This window comes from Oncorhynchus tshawytscha, linkage group LG12 (genome assembly GCF_018296145.1).
Source record: "Oncorhynchus tshawytscha isolate Ot180627B linkage group LG12, Otsh_v2.0, whole genome shotgun sequence".
In the NCBI taxonomy this organism is placed as follows: Eukaryota; Metazoa; Chordata; class Actinopteri; order Salmoniformes; family Salmonidae; genus Oncorhynchus; species Oncorhynchus tshawytscha.
In genome coordinates this window covers 37359208-37381300 of record NC_056440.1, presented here as the reverse complement: position 1 = coordinate 37381300, position 22093 = coordinate 37359208, and the positions used below count along the sequence as shown (strand labels likewise).

The 22093-nt window shown below is 40.2% G+C and overlaps 1 protein-coding gene across 1 annotated transcript in view; it reads left to right on the top strand.

The window, feature by feature from the left end:
- Window positions 1-7127: 7127 nt before the first annotated feature.
- The window catches only part of LOC112264104 (spermatid perinuclear RNA-binding protein-like), a 53432-nt gene continuing 38466 nt past the window's right edge, over window positions 7128-22093 (top strand). The window contains exon 1 of the mRNA XM_042294892.1: window positions 7128-7409. The gene's annotated coding sequence lies outside the window, so the exon portion shown is untranslated. The remainder of the gene's footprint in view (window positions 7410-22093) is intronic.

Below are 22093 nucleotides of genomic sequence, written 5' to 3'. Positions count from 1 at the left end.
TTCGCAAACAAAACGTTTATTCTTTCAGTGAAATACGGAACCGTTACGTATTTTATTTAAAGAGTGGCATCCATAAGTCTAAATATTCCTGTTACATTGCACAGCCTTCAATGTTATGTCATAATTATGTCAAATTCTGGCAAATTAGTTCGCAACGAGTCAGGCGGCCCAAACTGTTGCATATACCCTGACTCTGCATGCAATGAAAGCAAGAGAAGTGACACAATTTCACCTGGTTAATATTACCTGCTAACCTGGATTTCTTTTAGCTAAATATGCAGGTTTAAAAATATATACTTCTGTGTATTGATTTTAAGAAAGGCATTGATGTATATGGTTAGGTACAGTCGTGCAACGATTGTGCTTTTTTCGCAAATGCGCTTTGTTAGGAAGAAATAGTCTTCACACAATTCGCAAAAAGCCAGGCGGCCCAAACTGCTGCATATACCCTGACTCTGTTGCAAGAGAAGTGACACAATTTCCCTAGTAAAAAAGAAATTCATTTTAGCAGGCAATATTAACTAAATATGCAGGTTTAAAAATATGTATTTGTGTATTGATTTTATGAAAGGCATTGATGTTTATGGTTAGGGACACGTTGGAGCAACGACAGTCCTTTTTCGCGAATGTGCACCGCATCGATTATATGAAACGCAGGACACGCTAGATAAACTAATAATATCATCAACCATGTGTAGTTAACTAGTGATTATGATTGATTGATTGTTTTTCATAAGATAAGTTTTATGCTAGCTAGCAACTTACCTTGGCTTCTTACTGCATTCGTGTAACAGGCAGGCTCCTCGTGGAGAGCAATGTAAGGCAGGTGGTTAGAGCGTTGGATGAGTTAACCTTAAATTTGCAAGATTGCATCCCTGACCTAACAAGGTAAAAATCTGTCGTTCTGCCCCTGAACAAGGCAGTTAAGGCCTTCATTGAGGCCATCATTGAAAATAAGAATGTGTTCTTAACTGACTTGCCTAGATAAATAAAGATGTACAAAAAAAAAAAATGGTGTACCGATTTCCGATTGTTATGAAAACTTGAAATCGGCCCTAATTAATCGCCCATTCCGATTAATCGGTCAACCTCTAGCTCATGGTAATTTGTTGTATGGCTACTTCGGGAATATGGACTCAGAGCAGAAAAGGTGCAATGGTTATGATACATGTATTTTGTTTTTAAATTAAATATTATCAAGGCTACTCAACAAATGTAACATTACAGTATTCAGACGTAGACAAACCAATGTAAATGGTGAACCATCTGTTCAACCGTTAAACTGCATTAAGGATCGTATAGAGCAATATATTTAAAAACCGGTAGCTTATCTATTTACTACTGTGAAATGAGTCCAAATAAACGAGAGATGGGACGAACGGTCGTCTTTCTTAACTTGTTGTAGGCCTATAGGCTATTTTGGAAGTATGAAACCATCACAGTCAGAAAAGATGAGGAATATATCTGCAATGATCATGGGAATGAAATAAATAATTGGAAATAGATTTCTAATTCATTTAGAATGCAAAGATTTTTGCTCTTCTCACTAACAGCATCTTGGTATTCTATTTAGCTACATGTTTTTTTGTTATGAATAAGTCCTCATATATTCCTCATTTGCATAGGGCTACTAGGCTACGTTTGCCTTCTTGCAATACAATACTTCTACAATACTTCTTCATAGTCTAAGGTTTACTGAAGGATAATGAAGCACATTCTCATGTCAAGTTAAGTTTTTATAAATGCCAACTTTTGCGTGAAAACTGGTGCAGGAATGTTTTGGGGCTCCTACCAATGTTGATAAATGAGGCTCCTGCCGTGGTCGATTTGTGTTGTCTCACGTAAACCACGCCTCTTGACATTTTTTTGCAGCAATCAATGATAAGTTTCTGTTCCGAAAAATAGAGTTTGCTACACTTTATGTCCACATAATGATAGCCTACTTTTAGCTACATTGGAGATATGTCATTTTTGCCCATTGTTCTATGAGAAGTTTGAATGAAGAGTCGTTTGGAAGCCAAATGAGCCGGGTCTTTTCTGTGAATGGAGCCAAATGCCCATCACCAATGGAAGATGATTACACTTGGGGAAGATGATTACACTTGGGGTTGGCTTAAACAGTAGCTAGCTCACAACAAACAAGATATACTATTGTAATATGATAATTGAAAACATAAAGTCTTGAGCTTTCAGTGTATGAATGATCTGACACTGGTGAACACAGAGCAAACTATTGATCCTTTGTGCCTAATAATCAGAATGTCTGTGAAAAGTGTGTGCGAGAGATTCTCAGCTGAAACTATAAATCATAATTTTTTATAAACTGGAAAATGATGCCCCTAACCTGTTTACTACACCTTTGAGCTTTTCATGCCGTTGAGGTTTGACATGATGTCCGGGTCTTATTTTGTACAGCATTTCAGTTGCACTGGTTAATTGTATGTGGTTTTTATAAACCTAGTCTGTTTTATCAAGATTGTTGTGAATAATTCTCACTGTGAAATACTGGGACTGTAAGCAAGCACAACACAATTAAAATCATTTGGACAGCCTAGTACAAGACTAACTACTTATTTTCAGTCATAGTCATTATTATCACACAGTCATATTGCAATTCTTCAAATCCACATTTTTATACACGGTTTAATTGCCTGCCAAATGCAGTCAAAAGTGTTGCATTTAGCACGCGGCAATCGTGATGCGCGTGCGCAACTGTCCGGCTCTTCATTGAGGGGGTTCGATTAATATGGTCCTGCGGTACACTGAGCTATCGCCTGTCACTTCATTGGGCGAAAGCGGAGAGCGCTTTATCAAATGAACACGCATCTGCATCGCTGGTTATGTTGTCAACAAGGCAGCATATAGTGCATTGTCCAGAAACATACAACATCTATTTTCCATTAAATACACTAGTTTTCATTGGGAAGGCACATAAAGCATTTTTATCAAAAGCACTCACCTTTGCATGTGAAAACAGAATCCTATGGAAGTCTAGAGAGGACATCAGAATAAACAAAATAATTCCCGCCTTATGTGAGATCCATCTTATTTATCTCATGATCACTAGATAACAAAGGTTGTTTTGTCAAGATCACAAGATAATCATAAGTACCACGCATCATCCATTAATTTGTTCAGATGCACGATATCCACCTCATCAAGGAGCCCTGTGGCTAGGCTGCATGCCGCCCAGTGGTGGAAAGTATTTAAGTAAAAAATACTTTAAAGTACTACTTAAATTGTTTTTTTGGGGTATCTGTACTTTACTATTTATATTTTTGACAACTTTTACTTTTACTCCACTACATCCCTAAAGAAAATAATGTACGTTTTACTCCATACATTTTCCCTGACACCCAAAAGTACTCTTTACATTTAGTCTAATTCACACACTTATCAAGAGAACATTCCTGGTCATCCCTACTGCCTCTGACCTGGCGCACTCACTAAACACAAATGCTTAATTTGTAATTGATGTCTAAGTGTTGGAGTGTGCCCCTGGCTATCTGTAAATTTAAAAAAGAAGAAAATCATGTCATCTGGTTTGCTTAATATAAGGAATGTGAAATTATTCATACTTTTACTTTATATACTTAAGTATATTTATGCAATTACATTTACTTTTGATACTTAAGTATATTTAAAACCAAATACTTTTAGAATTTTAATCAAGTAATATTGTATTGGGTGACTTTCACTTTTACTTAAGTCATTTTCTATTAACGTATCTTTACTTTTACTCAAGTATGACAATTGGGTACTTTTTCCACCACTGGTGACACCTCCAAGATCACAGCCAATCAAATGCTAGGAACAACGCAGCTAACCTGGCTAGTCTTGTTAGCTAGCTAGTTAGCGAGGTAGTCTTGTTAGCTATTTAGCTAGCTAGCAATACTTTTGTCACTAATCCATGATTTTGTCACTTCAAGATTAGACTACTGCAATGCTCTACTTTCCGGCTACCCGGACAAAGCACTAAATAAACTTCAGTTAGTACTAAATATGACTAGAACCCAACATTTGTATCACATTTCTCCAGTGCTAGCCTCTACACTGGCTTCCTGTCAAGGCTAAGGCAGATGTCAAGGTTTTACTGCTAACCTGCAAAGCATTTCTTGGGCTTGCTCCTACCTATCTCTATGATTTGGGCTTGCCGCACATGCCTACATGTACGCTACGGTCACAAGACACAGGTCTCCTTGTTCCTATAATAACTAAGTAAACAGCTGGAGGCATGGCTTTCTCTTACAGAGCTCCATTTTTCAGGAATGGTCTGCCTATCCATGTGAGAGACGCAGACTGGGTATCGACCTTTAAGTCTTTACTGAAGACTCATCTCTTCAGTAGGTCCTATGATTGAGTGTAGTCTGGCCCAGGGTTGTGAAGGTGGCCGGCTCCCCTCTCTCCACTGGGATTCTCTGCCTCTGACCCTATTACGGGGGCTGAGTCACAGGCTTTGTAGTGCTCTCCCCTGCAGTTCCTAGGAGGGGTGCATCATGCGTGCCAGGCTTTTTTCGCTATACTCTACTTGAGTGTGCTGAGTCACTGACATGATGTTCCTGTCCGGTTTTGCACTCCCTCAGGCTTGTGTGGTGGAGGAGATCTTCATGGGCTAACATATAGGGGATTTTAGAAACACTTAAAACAAGGGGTGTGTTTTTTGTGTAGGCTTACCCTGGCATGACGTTTTGATAACCGTGTAAATCTATCTAGGACAAGATGACTTTATCTATATAATCACCTGTATTTACCCCACACACCCCTTATATTAAGTGTTTCTAAAATCCCCTATGGGAAAATTAATAGTGGAAAAAAGATTGGCACCATTTCCCTGTTTGACTGCTAGGTTTTATGGGTATTATGACACCTCCACTGTGGTGCTCTATTATGCCACTTTCAAAACAACTGTGAAATCTGAAAAATACAAGGTAAAATCATGACACCAGTGATCTTCAGGTCAGAAAGTCAGAGCTCTAAAAAGAGGCCAGAGTTCCCGAGTTGGAATTCTGAGGGCTTGCCTGTTTTGCATGTTATTTTGGTATTAATATGTGTCAAATATCAGTTTGCAAACAATGTAAAAAATAATATATACAGTAGGGCAAAAAAGTATTTAGTCAGCCACCAATTGTGCAAGTTCTCCCACTTAAAAAGATGAGAGAGGCCTGTAATTTTCATCATAGATACACTTCAACTATGATAGACAAAATGAGAAAAAAAATCCAGAAAATCACATTGTAGGATTTTTAATGAATTTATTTGCAAATTATGGTGGAACAGGTCAGGGTTCCATAGCCGCAGGCAGAATAGTTGAAACTGGAGCAGCAGCACGACCAGGTGGACTGGGGACAGCAAGGAGTCATCAGGCAAGGTAGTCCTGAGGCATGGTCCTAGGGCTCAGGTCCTCCGAGAGAGAGAAAGAAGGAGAGAAAGAAAGAGAGAAAAAGAGAGAGAATTAGAGAGAGCATACTTAAGTTCACACAGGACACCGGATAAGACAGGAGAAATACTCCAGATCTAACAGACTGACCCTAGCCCCCCGACACATAAACTATTGCATCATAAATACTGGAGGCTGAGACATGAGGGGTCGGGAGACACTGTGGCCCCGTCCGACGATACCCCCGGACAGGGCCAAACAGGCAGGATATAACCACACCCACTTTGCCAAAGCACAGCCCCCACACCACTAGAGGAATATCTTCAACCACCAACTTACCATCCTGAGATGAGGCAGAGTATAGCCCACGAAGATCTCCCCCATGGCACAACCCAAAGGGGGGCGCCAACCCGGAGTTAACAGTTGTCAACATCATACTTTCATAATCTTAGCTAGCAGTCATCATTGTGAATCAAGTCAACAATCTACTGGCAGAGCCTTTTCAATGCTTGTCATATGAAGAGAAATAATGAGGAGAATTTATAGAAAAAACGTATCAATGCTCATCGGCCATTGGACATAAACATTACACAACAAGTTGGAAATCGGAAATTCAACGAGTGGTTTGGAAGGAATCTGTGACAGTGGTTGTGTGATCACAAATCTGGGATCAAGGGGCTATTTTCCAAGTTTAAAATGATAAACATTCAACATTGGCCATGCTGTCAATGAAGCGTGATTTGTGCCGCGCTCAAAACAACTGTTAACTCCGAACTGCGAAAACTTGACTTCAGTGAGTTCAAGACAACTGGGAAGTCAGGCATAAATGAGCTCCGACTGGGAAAATAGGTTTTGAACGGTGATCCAACTCGGAATTGTATATCCGGCCTCCAGTTGTTTTGAAAGCACCATGAATCCAGAGAATGACTTTGATGACAAAATTTGAGAACGACTGTAGCTGAGAAAGTAATACTAAATGTATGTTGGAATTGTGACATAAAACCCCCCCCAGAATCGACAGAAGAAAGTTTATTTGTAGTTCTAAACATATTTAGGGTGTTTTTTTACTCACTTTTTGTCTCTCCCACGACGTTATTCCTCTCTCCTACAGCGTCCATCACAATTATATGCACATGGCCAGTTATGCAAATTAGGTGATGACATCATTTAGCGACTTCAAGCGACTTTTGGGACAGCCACTAGCTACTTTCCTTACTGAGGAGTTGGCAACACTGAATGTGACCCCACTGTGGAAAGGGGAGATTATCACGAATACAATGGTGTTCTCCGTTTTGCCCACATGTGTTACGGAACTCGTTTGAAGGTAACCAGTACCGGTTTAAAAAAATGAATGGAAGTATGAAGGTCGTTTTGTGCCTACCCTAAAAAAGGGGTTAAATACAGTAGGGCCTATGTGTAAAATATATATATATGTATATTATATTTCCTGAGCAGCTTTCTTATATCTTCTAGATATAGGACAAACACTTCAAAACCTTGTTTCTTATCTCACTTATGTTTTGCCTGTCTTTTTTGCCATTTATTCCGTTTCTCTGAGCTACAGGAGTAAAGGACAAATTCAATATTTTATCAAATATATATATATATATATATATATTATACCTAAAGGGGTCCTACATTCAAAACCAGATAGCTAAATGTTCCATAGTATGACCATCTTAAAACAATAACATATATCAGCTTAGAACCGCTTTGTTTGAGCCGACTTCGCCGTCAGACAGAGCGCGGCACCTGTTTCACACTCTGGAGGCAGCCCTGTTCCAAATCGAATGCAATCATTTTCAGCCGGCGCAAACATGTCTACACGGGCGTCCGGGCGAGATTAATCGAGCCCCCTCATTGCTACCACTGTGCGTGCCCTAACAGTTGTGATCAAAACATAAGCGAGTGCTGAGACTACGTTGTCCCAAACCGAGAGGAAAACGGAGTTGTTTGTGCAAACACGAAGTCCTACCAGTGAAATTATACCCTTGACAGATTTGGGATACCTTGATTCAAGTACTGCAACTCTGTAAGTATTTTCTCAATGAGAATTTCTCAAGATAGCGCAAGAAAGGATGCATACACACTAGCCTGCTGCACTGTTGGTCAGCGGTGGGGCTAGAAACTTCTCACAGCTGCAAATCTCTGAACATTTTCTGATAACACGTTGAGGGAAATGATCAAGTATAATGCTTCCCCCAACGTATTATACCTACTATGCACAGTCTTAAAAATATACATTGTTTTATTTTCTAGTGACATTTCGCTAGCTAGCTAGTTAGTTATATCATAATGTCTGGGAAGACATGCCATTGAGTTAGCTACTATAACTAGTTAACGTTATAGCTACCCAGCTAGTTAATGTTGTCACAATTCATGAGTCCCAGATTGTCACAAAACAAGAGGAAAAACAGAGGACGACGTGTACTTTGACGTTGGTTCGAGCTTTTGCATAGTTAATATTCACGTTAGCTTGTTTAATGTATCTGTACTCTTGTGAAAGAAGAGTTACAATTTACATTGTCAACGCAAGTATTTTGATATTCAATTACGGGTCCTTACAATTTAATGTCATTTTTAATATCAAAATACATATAATGATGACATCACTTTAAATTGGGAATCTTCTTTCTCTAACTAGCTAATTTAACAGGTGTGAATGTCAGAAAATAAAATAAGGCAGACAACGCAAAATAAAGGCTCGTTTAGGTGCTTTGCATCAGCTCTCTCCTGGTTCAACACTCAACAGCGGAAAAACATCCTCATGGTGTTGCTGTTTCGGGTTGACTGGTTTGGTGTGCAGTACTCAATACAGCAGAGTAAGCAGGAGAGTGCAAAGACTAGCAGGTACTGGTCCCTGCCTAAGGAATGTTATTGGAAACGTTAACAGGAGCCTAATTTCCCAAGGCTCCATGGCCCCAGACAGGACTAGATATCGCGTTGATGGGCATGGGCAGCAAAGATTTTAAATGAGGATCAAGTGTGTATGACATTTTGTTTTGTAATCAGTGTTACAAATGCCTCTTGTGTAAGGGCAATTGACGCTCAGATTTTTCCTTTAACAATTTATGTCAAACAAAAAACAATTATTGCAAAGTTAAACAAAACATACCACTCTATGCACAATGACTACTTTTAACAATTTCACACAGAAATCGGCACTGTTCTTCAAGTAAATGTGTTTTTGTAAAATATTCTGTGGAAATGGTTAAAGTATTTTGAATCTTGAAAGCATTCATTCCCCATCAACATGTTCCGGTTTTCCATGACCAAGACTCCTCTGCTCAGAGAGGGTTGTTTTGGAATTCAGTCGCTTCATAAGTGTCATAGCTGAAACCATGTCTGCCGTAGCTCAGGTTTTTGGCACTGAGTAAATCCAATAGTCCTATAATAGTTGAGATGTTCTCTCCCTCTCAGACTTGATCGGTAAGACGTCTGAGGATATAATTGATGTTTTGTATAACGTCTTACACGCACCCGCACACTGCACACACACACCCAATCTTTGAAGAGTCTTATTAGCTTATTCTTGGGTGTCTGAATCTGTCATATCTAACACAGTATCCCATAAAATGTTAGTCACAGGTATAGATGTGATCTTATAGAAATATGACCGTCACGTCACCATATTATTTAGGCCATATGCTGAAGACGGTGCAGTCAATGGATTGTCTCGTCAGTGATTTGAAGAAACTGCACAACACCAATGACAACAGCAACTGAGAACAGATGTCGAAGTAAAGATGTGAAACATGAGCAGCTGAGTATTACCCTGCCCGTTCCCATCAGCCCACATATCCATCTCTCTTCTCTCATTTCAACTCAATTTCACCCCCCTCTTTTCTATGCCACACCAGGGAGGAGGACTGTCTGAATCAAGTGCATATTGTGTCGCAGTCCTGTGGAATAGAGAAGGTTAATTTAGAACACTGATGATGAAAGAAACAAATCCAGAGGCTTCTACATTTAGCCATGTCTGAAATAAAAGTGCTTTACCCAGAGAGAGTGCAGAATTGAATGTCCTCTGGGCTTCTTTCTTCCTCAACCATTTGATGTGCTATGAAAATAATTTGAGCGTGGGTGGGCAGATTTTTGCTGCCCCGTAAGAGGTTTACAGTGCATTTATCATGCTTAGTTTGTACAGTAAGCTAATAGCCAGTAGCCACATTGTTTACCAAATTCCCAAATGAGTTCCATATAAAGGCCATAAATCAATTTGCCTCTGGTCATTTCCATATTAAAGGACCCATGAGCACCAACTTGAAGCTCATAGGAGCATATCAAATGAAAGCTAAGAGTCTATATGTACATTTTCCAACCATTTTCCGTACTAAAAATGAGGAATAAGCGAAGGCTTTGATTTCTGCTCAAACAGATGCAAAAGAGGTCTTAGAAAACATCTACCACGAAAAAGTCTTAAGGTATTAGGAACACATCAAAACTCTGAAGTAAAGACCCTTGCCAACTAATATTAACACTTATATTTAGTTTTGGATAAATTATATGTCTTCTCTAAGTTTAAGAAACATTGCCTTATGCCTGTTACATATCTTTAAGATATTTAACATTTCTCTCCCGCATGAGGATAATGAAGTAATAAGTAAAGTTAGACCTATCAATTAGTTCATGTTTTTACTGATATCATATTAATAACCCATGCTAGTTGATGCATCTTTAGATCTCCCTTTTACATTTTTTATGGATATCTTCATCTCTGTCACTGAGCAATGTTTTCCCGCTAATTGCATTTTGGAATATTTGCGCATAGCCTACAGCCATGTGCACATAGTTGTTTTTAAGCTCAACAATCAACATTTTTAATTTAAGCTAAACGGTCTGATCTGATGCATATTGCTTTTTTAATAAGGCTTCATGAATTTTGGATCTGTCGTCCCAAAACTGTCCAAGAGTCTATTTTGAACCCTACACATTTTTGTTATTTTCCCAGGGTTGACTGGACACCGTAAATGTCATTTTTTTTAATGACATAGGTATTTGGTTGTAATTATAAAACATTACAGACTACCAAGTGTGGCCAACCATCCAACAGGAGAGCCTTAAAGGGTAGTGTTGTATTTTGAGACCGGCTTGAATATGCAAAGAAGCCACTAGGCAGTGTAGGCAACATTTTGTCTGATTCTCTATGGTAAAAAAAAATGAAAAGTGCAGTTGTAGAGGTTAGTACAGTACACAGTAGAGCACACTAAATTTGAGTACTGTTCTACTGACCTTTACTGTACGGAACTGTACTGTAGTGTGCTGTACTATACTGAGCTCTACTATGCTGTACTTTGATGTCCAAATGTGTGAAAAACAGACGTCTATGATTCGTTCAGATTTGGTCCGAACCAACCAAATTTGGTCTTGTTTGGGGTCAGAGCTCATTAAAATAATAGCCAGTGTGTAGAAAAATATGCAAAGGAGGATATTGCTTATTTATGCCTTTTGTGTACCTATTTAGGATACATTGCTATGAAGAGAATGACATTCATATCCATAATTCTGCATTTCTGTGTAGTACAGATCAGGGACCCATAAGGAAATTCTGTTACCTCAATTTCATTACCAGGTGTAAATCCACTTCACTTACTGCACTTAAATAACAAAAAGAGATTTGTTCAATGTCCATGTGTCATGTCATAGCTGACTCCCCATTCCTTCTGCAGACATCCTTGAATCTTAATTCGGAGCGGATGTTTGAGTTTTTGGAAAACATGGACACATGAAACTGAGGGAGATTTTACCAAACTGCATCTGCACAGTTCTTCCAGTAAATGTGTTTTTGTCAAATGTTCTGGGTAAATTGTTCAAAGTAGTCCCTGTGCATAGTTTTTGGTTTGTTCAACTTTGAAATCAGTGGTTTTTGTTTGGCATACATTTTCAACGCAATCCCGTTACTGTGGAATTGCACCTCTATAATTGTTGTTAGTGTCACAGTAGGCTAGGTTTGGAGCAGGTGTGGGCATAAATAGGTCTACCTCCTGAGATGAATACCAGCTATCTACACTTTTATTTTCTTTGCTACTCTATATTCTTCAGCACTCAACTGTATGGCTCATTGAAGTCAGCCTCTTACAGTTTTCAGCCTGACTGAAATAGACCATCAGAGCCAGAGAGGCTTTTCTTATTTGACTGTTTTACCGGGACTGAAATATTCATGCCCATGTTTTTGAACAGGCACAACTAGGGTTCCACATTTTGGGGAATATTCAGAGGTGGAAACTTTCCGTGGGAATTAACAGAAATGTATGCAATTAATACCATTTAAATGTAGATGTTTTTTTTGCATGGGATATATTTACCATATCATATAGAGACATAAAGAAACATAAACCTTTTACCTTATCAAATCAAATGTATTTATATAGCCCTTCTTACATCAGCTGATATCTCAAAGTACTGTACAGAAACCCAGCCTAAAACCCCAGACAGCAAGCAATGCAGGTGTAGAAGCACGGTGGCTAGGAAAAACTCCCTAGAAAGGCCAAAACCTAGGAAGAAATCTAGAGAGGAACCAGGCTGTGAGGGGTGGCCAGTCCTCTTCTGGCTGTGCCAGGTAGAGATTATATCAGAACATGGCCAAGATGTTCAAATGTTCATAAATGACCAGCATGGTCAAATAATAATAATCACAGTAGTTGTCGAGGGTGCAGCAAGTCAGCACCTCAGGAGTAAATGTCAGTTGGCTTTTCATACCCGATCATTAAGAGTATCTCTACCTTATCATAAGTATACATAATTTCAAATTATTAAATCCTTCCAATAGATGTATAAAATGTAGTTATGAATTTAACTTTAATTAAATGAGTTGATTCTTCACATGGGATGATTTCACTGAACAACAAAATAAAGGGAATATCCATTGCGTCTCCCAAAAACATTTTCAACATCTCTGTAAAATGATAGTCTAGAAACTAAAGCTTTGGTGGTCTTCCTCTCAGGCTTCCATGTCTTCTCCCTGGACCTCCTCAATGTCTACCTCTTGAACATCAGGCTCTGAGGCCTCATCTTCACTGTCACTTTCTGACCTTGTTGAGGATGGCTCATTGTCAGGCTCAAAAAGCCTCAAATTTGCCCTGATGGCCACCAATGTTTCAACCCTTGTGTTGGTCAGCCTGTTGCGTGCTTTGATGTGTGTGTGTGTGTACCTAAAAGATGACCAGTTGCACTCTGAGGAAACTGATGTTGGTGGGATTTGGAGGATGATGGAGGCAAAAGTGGAAAGAGCTTCAGATCCACAAAGTTCCTTCCACCAGGTGGCTGATGAGATACGTTGGCACGACTGCCATATTGCATCTCCATCCCAAAGCCCTTGCTTGGAAGTGTCCTTTGCCTGGAAGTGTCCTTTGCCAGACTGGCAAGAACCTTGCCCTCATTTAGTCCAAGGTGGCAAGATACGGTAGTGATGACACCATAGGCCTTGTTGATCTCTGCACCAGACAGGATGCTCTTGCCAGCATACTTGGCGTCCAACATGTACACTACGGCGTGTATGAGCTTCAGACAGTAGCCTTCACACTTTGTGATATATTTCAGAACTGCAGTTTCCTCTGCTTGGAGCAAAAGTTAAGTGGGCAGGGCAGTACGGATTTCTTCTCTTACGTCTTCAAGCAAAGTCTGAACATCAGACAGGATGGCATTGTCCCCCTCAATCCGTGCAATGGCTACTGCTATAGGTTTCAGGAGTTTCAGGCTGCTCACCACTCTCTCTCCCAAAATACATCATCCAGGAGGATCCTCTTGATGGGGCTGTCCATATTGGCAGACTGTGATATGGCTATTTCTTGGAGAGACTCCTTCCCCTCCAGGAGACTGTCAAATATGATGACAACACCACCCCAACGGGTGTTGCTGGGCAGCTTCAATGTGGTGCTCTTATTCTTCTCACTTTGCTTGGTGAAGTAGATTGCTGCTATAACTTGATGACCCTTCGCATACCTAACCATTTCCTTGGCTCCCTTGTAGAGTGTATCCATTGTTTTCAGTGCCATGCTGTCCTTGAGGAGAGAATTCAATGCATTAGCAGCACAGCCAATGGGTGTGATGTGAGGGTAGGACTCCTCCACTTTAGACCAAGCAGCCTTCATGTTCGCAGCATTGTCTGTCACCAGTGCAAATACCTTCTGTGGTCCAAGGTCATTGATGACTGCCTTCAGCTCATCTGCAATGTAGAGACCGGTGTGTCTGTGCACTTGTAGAATACTGGTTGAGGGGTGGAGATGATGTAGTTAATTATTCCTTGCCCACGAACATTCAACCTCCCATCAGAGATGATTGCAATACAGTCTGCTTTCTCTATGATTTGCTTGACCTTCACTTGAACTCTGTTGAACTCTGCATCCAGCAAATGAGTAGATAAAGCATGTCTGGTTGGAGGGGTGTATGCTGGGCGAAGAACATTCAGAAATGTTTTCCAATACACATTGCCCGTGAACATCAGAGGTGAACCAGTTGCATACACAGCTCGAGCAAGACATTCATCAGCATATCTCTGACTACGTTCCTCCATTGAGTCAAAAAACAACTTCTGATTCCAGGAGGACCATGAGCTGTTGCTATCGATAAGGTGTCAGATTCATAATTTTCACCTCAAATAGAAGTAGAGGGACTTTTGTCAGATGTTGTGAGAGCTGAGGGAACTTTATGCACTTGGCCAGATGATTCTGCATCTTTGTTGCGTCCTTTACATTAGCTGCAGTGAAATGTCTCAACACTTCTGATAGTGCCCATTGCATTTTCCTGTAAAGATTAGAAAAAAATGAGTAAAAAAAAATAAAAAATACAATTCCATGTACAGGTAAATAGTTAAGAAGTTAGATTAAACAACTCCTTTGTAAGATAAATGTTTTCAAATGAAACGGGTGAATTAACACTCCTCCGTTAGCTGGCTCAAGTGAGCTAAAACCCAAATGATAGCAAAAACTAACTAGCAGAAATTGTTAACAAGTTAGAAATGATTTAAACAAGTTACACTTTGCTGTAGGCTACTATTTACTAGTTAACAAAAAATCATGCATGTCATGTAAAATGTATTTACCCCACCCAGTATTGTAATCAAATCTTACCAGAAAGCATGTAGTCCTTGGCTCAGACAGTGTAGTAGTGTGGGCTCAATAGCATCACATTAGTGTGCAAGATCTTGAGAATCAGCTGTACATGTGATGGAAGAGTGCACTGTGCATGCACAGGGTTGCAATTCCATTGAATTGTGGATAGTTTAACCAAAATATGCCACAAGACCTAGAATTGCCTTATGTGTATCCCACAAAAGGTTCACTGTTATAAGCTAACTTTTTTTGATACATTTAATAAAAAGGACTTATCTTCCCATGGAAAATTTCTGAAAAATGTTGGAAATTTACCAGAAAGTTTCCAACCCTTTGGCACCACATTCTCTAATTTCACTGTGTTTTGAGCAAGCATCAAGAAGCTCTCTTCTTTCAGACACATTTAGCTATTCTTCGGCTCCCCCAAGAAAGACTTGCTAGGTCCCTTGGGGTAGTCGCTGGTGCAGGCTAGTTAGTTGAAAATATGGTGGTAATGGTGACCGTGGTTGAGTCTTTTACCTCAGCACCAGTTCAGTTCAGTCGTAGGCCTATGTGATCAGTGGTTTAGAGAGACATGCACAAAATCCAGAGGTTTTGTTGTTGCGATATCCCCCAAGGCTGGCCTGCTGCTAGTCCAATGGACCTGGGGTGTACGATAGTATCACTGATTGTGGATCTGAATTGGCTGCTATCTGGAGGTCTACTAGCCTATATGGCTAGAGCCCCACTAGTTTGTGTTTTTGGAAGCTGTGCAGATTGTGTTCACTTTATCTGCATGAAAGTTGTGTGTTTATAAGCACAGATTCAGCTACGTTAGTCTATCTGCCTTGTCCAGGTTGTCCTACTTGCAAAGTGTGCTGCCATTTACTCTCTGGCCTCCCCATTACTGTCATCAGAGCCCCTGTGGCTCTGTCTGATGGGTGTAGAGGATGGGACGGTGATTGCAGCTGCTCAGTGCTCACTCATGCATGGGAACATGATGCGTCCTTTACCTCTCCGGGCAGAGGCACTCTACTGCAGCTGCTATACACTCACAGACCCAAATCCAACCTGGTTTCAGTGAGGACATTCTTATTTCTTACTGTGTTTTGTGTGTGTATAGGAAATCAGCTAGGCCTGCACACACACGAGCCCAGTTGAAAAAATGATCGGCCGATATTAGCCTTTCGAAATATTTATTGGTCTTTATTCCACAGATAAAGCGCCAATAATATAAATGAGTGATTGCCTGAAAAAGGCACTTTACGAGCTGCTCGATGAACGCCATTCAGCTCTAGGTCACAACGTGAGAGAGTAGTAATTGTGATTTGACGAGGAGTACCTTGCCACAGGCAGTGTATTTTAACTGTAGTTTCTTATTTTCCCAGTATTTTACAAATTTTCCATCCTGAGAATTGATCTCTTTTCTCCCAGGTAACCCAGTATTTCCTGCAAAAAATGGAAGTGTCATTCAAAAGCGTTATAAAGCATGTAAATAGGCCTATGTCTGGATTTCATTAGAGCTTTGATCGAAAATTCAAAACTGATGCAACCTGAGCCTGATTTAAATACATTTTATGGCCACTACATTAAAGACATTTAATGAGCCCCAGCCCAAATGATTGTGCAGTTATCAACATGTTTTTAGAAATCGTTGCAAATGTATTAAAAATTAAAAACAGAAATACCTGATTTACATAAGTATTCAGACCCTTTGCTATGAGACTTGAAATTGATCTTGGGTGCATCCTGTTTTCATTGATCATCCATGATGTTTCTTCAACTTGATTGGAGTCCACCTGTGGCAATTTCAATTGATTGGACATGATTTGGAATGGCACACACATGTCTATATAAGGTCCCACAGTTGACAGTACATGTCAGAGCAAAAACCAAGCCACGAGGTTGAAGGAATTGTCCGTAGAACTCCAAGACAGGATTTTGTCAAGGCACAGATCTGGAGAAGGGTACCAAAAGATGTCTGCATCATTGAAGGTCCCAAAGAACACAGTGCCCTCCATCATTTGGGGACAAGACCTTAGACAGGGAGGTGACAAGAACCCGACGGTCACTCTGACAGAGCTCCAGAGTTCCTCTGTGGAGATGGGAGAACCTTCCAGAAGGACAACCATCTCTGCAGCCCTCTACCATTCAGGCCTTTATGGTAGTGGCCAGACAGAAGCCACCCTTTAATAAAAGGCACGCCTGCCTGCTTGGAGTTTGCCAAAAGGCACGTAAAGACTCTCAGACCACAATAAACAAGATTCTCTGGTCTGATGAAACCAAGATTGAACTCTTTGGCTTGAATGCCAAGTGTCAAATCTGGAGGACACATGGCACCATCCCTATGGTGAAGCATGGTGGTGGCAACATCATGCGGTGGGGATGTTTTAAGAGGCAGGGACTGGGAGACTAGTCTGGATTAAGGGGAAAGAGGAAGGTTCACCTTCCAACAGGACAATGACCCTAAGCACACAGCCAAGACATGCAGGAGTGGCTTCGGTACAAGTCTCGGGAATGTCCTTGAGTTGCCCAGCCAGAGCCCGGACTTGAACCTGATCGAACATCTCTGGAGAGACCTGAAAATAGCTGCGCAGGAGTAACACTCCCCATCCAACCTGACAGAGTTGACATACAATACACTAAGTTGACTGTGCCTTTAAGCAGCTTGGAAAATTCTGGAAAATTATGTCATGGCTTTAGAAGCTTCTGATAGGCTAATTGACCTCTTGAGTCAATTGGAGGTGTACCTGTGGATGTATTTCAAGGCCTACCTTCAAACTCAGTGCCTGATTGCTTGACATCATCTAAATAAATCAGCCAAGACCTCAGAAAATAAATTGTAGACCTCCACAAGTCTGGTTCATCCTTGGGAGCAATTTCCAAACGCCTGAAGGTACCACGCTCATCTGTACAAGCAATAGCACGCAAGTATAAACACCATGGGCCCACGCAGCCGTCATACCGCTCAGGAAGGAGACGCCTTCTGTCTCCTGGAGATGAACATACATTGGTGCGAAAAGTGTAAATCAATCCCAGAACAACAGCAAAGGACTTTGGGAAGATGCTGGAGGAAACCAGTACAAAAGTATCTATATCCACATTAAGATTAGTCCTATATCGACATAACCTGAAAGGCTGCTCGGCAAGGAAGAAGCCACTGCTCCAAAACCCTATTAAAATGCCAGACTACGGTTTGCAACTGCACATGGGAACAAATGTCATACTTTTTGGAGAAATGTTCTCTGGTCTGATGAAACAAAAATAGAACTTCTTGGACATATTGACCATCATTATGTTTGGAGGAAAAAGGGGCAGGCTTGGAAGCCGAAGAACACCATCCCAACCGATGTACGGGGGGTGACAGCATCATGTTGTGGGGGTGCTTTGCTGCAGGAGGGACTGGTGCACTTCACAAAATAGATGGCATTATGAGGATATATTGAAGCAACATCTCAAGGTTGCAATTCGGTCTTCCAAATGGACAATGACCCCAAGCATACTTCCAAAGTTGTGGCAAAATGGCTTAAGGACAACCAAGTCAAGATATTGGAGTGGTCATCACAAAGCCCTGACCTCAATCCTATAGAAAATTTGTGGGCAGAAGCAAAAACGTGTTTGCGAGCAAGGAAGCCTACAAACCTCACTCAGTTTCACCAGCTCTGTCAGGAGGAATGGGCCAAAATTTAACCAACTTATTGTGGGAAGCTTGTAGACGTCTTTGTCCATCCAATGTAGAACACCTTGCACTGTGGACATTCCAATCTGTAGATGACATGAGTGGTTTTGCAGTTAATGAAATGCTTGACTTGATACTTTTAGAAGCTGTGTCAACAAAATACCTTTCCTATGCAATATTTCTGCAATGGTTTCACTGATTGCCACTGGGTTTGTGGTCCAGCCAAGTTTTTTTTGAGTCGCTAGGAAGATGGCTGTGGACAAATTTGTCATTTAGGGTAGAACATCTCGTAAAGCTTATGACTGGTGGCTCTGGGAAGACTTTGCGTAGTAGCGTGTCACTTTGGATGATTCCCCAATTCTTTTAAATAATTATTTTAATGTCCTCTGCTTCAGTGCTATATTTTGTAACAAAGTACCCTCTCTCTGATACATCAGGAGGCGCTACCCTTCACAACAAGTTCTCTCTGTCAAGTCATCCGGCTCTTCTACCTGCATCTTTCAGGACCTGTGCGCTGTAGCCCTGATTTTCAAGAAGCGATTCTCTAATTCAGCAGATGTGACACTGTAGTCTGTTTCCTGATCACAAATTCTTCTGACTCTTTGGAATTGTCCATATAGAATGTTCTCTCTTAGCCTTTTTGGGTGGATGCTATCTGCCCTCAGAATGGTATTCCCATCTGTAGGCTTCCTAAAGATTGTGTGCAAACAACCATTGTCATTTTTACTGATGTCAAGGTCCAGAAAATGAATGTTATCCTTGTGGTACTCCATAGTTAGTTTGATGTTATGGTTAATGCTCTTAATGTATTGGTGGAAGGAAATAAGTTCAAATTCTGAGCCAGACCAGAACAGGCAAACATCATCAATATAGCATCCCAGCCATATAATCCAGTCAAATAATTGGGTTTTAGAATGATCCAAATTGAAGTAATTTTCCCATTTACCTAAGTCCAAACCAGGGTTGGAAGGGCTATAGCAAGCTCCCATGGAACATCCTTTTACCTGTTGGTCCTAAATTGGGTTGCAGAATTGCCCCAACTTTCAATAAATTCCTTGGTTTTCCAGAAATCCTGGTTAGAGGATCCAGATTCACTGCTTACTCCCTCCTGATTACGGGAATCCTCCAACTGGGATTTTGGGCAAAGCAGGGAATTTATTGAAAGTTCCTGAAAGACAAAGATGTTGTTATTATTAGGAGTCCATTCATTCTGTGGGAGGCGTCTCACTCTCAGGCCGGGTACTCAAGAAATGGTGCTTAGCTGCCAATCCTTGTTCATGTTCAATGGTGGTGTGTAGAGACTCCACATCCACGGTGACCAAAAAGGAAGCTGTACCTATATTGTTCAGTTGCTTAATTTTGTTCAACACAGCTGTGGTATCTTGAAGGGCAGAAATAAATGATTTCTCACCTTTCCTGTAGGGTCACGAGGTCCCGTTGCTGTTATCTAGTGGACATTTTGCTCTATTGCCCTCAGCTATGTTTTGACTGTTGTGGTTTATGTTTGCTTTGTTCTAGTGTACTATAAAATAGATGGCTCTCCTATTCTTAACACTTTGCCCAGTCATATTCAATGTTAGAACTACCTCTTTAAGGGTTCTGATGCTTCTAGCCTTGAGATGCATTTTTAATAACATAGCTACATTATTTCATTTTTTAATGTGTTTAGTGTTGCTTACTCTGTGTGGTCCAATGAATTCTGTAAACACTCCCTCTTCAACTCAGGGTTGATTCGAAAAAGCTGTTCAAAAGAAGACGTTATATTATCATATCTTTGTACTCCCTGACGAAGGCCATTCAGCTGAAACGCGTCAGTTTTTAAACTTTGTTACAATTGAACATGCCATACAAATAAAGGCATTTGAATTAATTAAATGAAGAGTGCCTTGGTGTTTTTAAACTCTGCAGCTACAAAACAATAAACGTTACAATTAAAAAATTAGGTGACCTCCGAAAGCCAGATAGAGATGTGTAAATTAGACACGCATTCAGTCTTTTATATTACTGTAGCATAGGCTATGCTGCAGTAAATGTAGGTCTACCTGTCACAATAAAAAATGATTACCATGAGATGATGGGTCTACATACTGAGATGGGCTGAGCGTTGATGATTCATCATGCAGTGACCAGAAAGAAGGTTTTAGAAGATTTTAACAGTTACATTTCACATCATGCTGTTGGTATAAATAATTTATTTGTTTCTTAATAGTTTCTCAGTTATTTATGCCGGGAAAAGGGAGTGGTTTTGGGTGGTAAATCTCTGTAATTGGGTTCCCACCATTCAACCCTAATTTTATTAAGTAAATATTCAAAAGTACACTTCAAGCAAGCAGCTCTGTTGTCCTCACATTCTCACTTAGATAATGTTAGTAGCCAGCTAGGTAGTTAGCTTAGCTAGCAATCTGTGATACTTATGTGTGAACACTGGACTGGTGCCAAAGTGAACACTCGTCCTTGATACAAAAACAATACTGTTACTGTCTGGGCCTATTATTGTAGCTAGTGTGCTTACTTAGTTCGTTTTCTGAAATATGGAATCTGCAAAAAGCAAGACAATTGGTGCAGAGCTATCATTCAAGCCATGTGCTTGCATTCATGATGAGCTAAGTAGCTAATGTTAGCTTGCTAGTTCAATTAGAACGTGTGACTCAAACCAGTGCGGCAACCATTTGCCTGCATAAACGTTTAAAGTCATCAGCGCATGCCATTTTCAGTTGAAATCTATAGCCAATACATTTTGTATTGAATAACTGTAATATGGCGCTTGTGTGTCGTGGTAATTCTACACAGGGACACTCAGTCGATCTTAAATGAATAAATGTTTATTATTAGCATGCTGGAGAGGTCACAGTCAAACTACCGGTCTGAAGTGAGCTCCACTGGGGCAGTTCTGTTAGTTCTTTTATATTCTGCTTACACAGACAGACAAGTTATTTGCATGATTTAGCTTATTCATAGTTCATTCATCATTAACGTTTGGTTCATGCATGTGACTGACCAATACCTCACAAAGCTTCTTCCCTCCAAGCTGAGACCTTGAAACTGAGAGATCCTTTCATTCTCAAAACAAGGTTCTGGGCTTACTGCCAAATTGAAGATACTGATAGTGAGGATTCGTTCAGTCACTTACATGAACACAGAAATTGGTTATTAGAAAAGTACAAACATAACAATTTCCATCACATGAGGTTGCCATTAAGTGTTTGTTTACCTTTGACTGTTGCAAACACTAGTAAATCTACACAAGACAAAATGCTGACGACACATGGTGGTGACATTAGGAACGGCATGTTACTGCATTTCAATGCTTATTTGTGAACTTGCGAACAGTGCAGTTTCAGATTGACTTTGAGACAAAGTTGAATTAATTCAGCCAGCACACTCCCCAATGGGGTGGTTTAGCACAAACAATGTTGCATACTTCTTATCCACTGCCATAGACACATCTTTAAGGTGTACCTAAGAAGGTAAACTAAACAAGTTTTGTATTTACTCTCGTATTTAGAGAATATAGTTGGATTTTGGTGGATATCCTGTAATCTACAAATAAAATGTTCTTAATGTTAATTTTAATATTTTGTTAAATCATAATTTAGAATATCTTTTAAGAAATCATTATATCGAATATCTGTAGCACAAGTTGCATAAAAGAAAGGTATGTTTTTCATTCCACCTCCTAAAAATAAACATATCGGTGACTTTTGCCTTCATAAAATCGGTATCGGACCCAAAAATCCCATATTGGTCGGGGTCGCTCTTTCTCACATACATTTGTTTTACCATCCTTGTGGGGACCAAACAATTGATTCCCATTCAAAATCCTATTTTCCCTAACCCGATCTCCTAAACCTACCCCCTAACCTTAATCCTAATCCTAACCCTATACCTAACCCTCCTACGCCTAAAAAAGTATTTGTCCTTGTGTGGGGGCAGTATTGAGTAGCTTGGATGAATAAGGTGCCCAGAGTAAACTGCCTGCTACTCAGGCCCAGTTGCTAATATATGCAT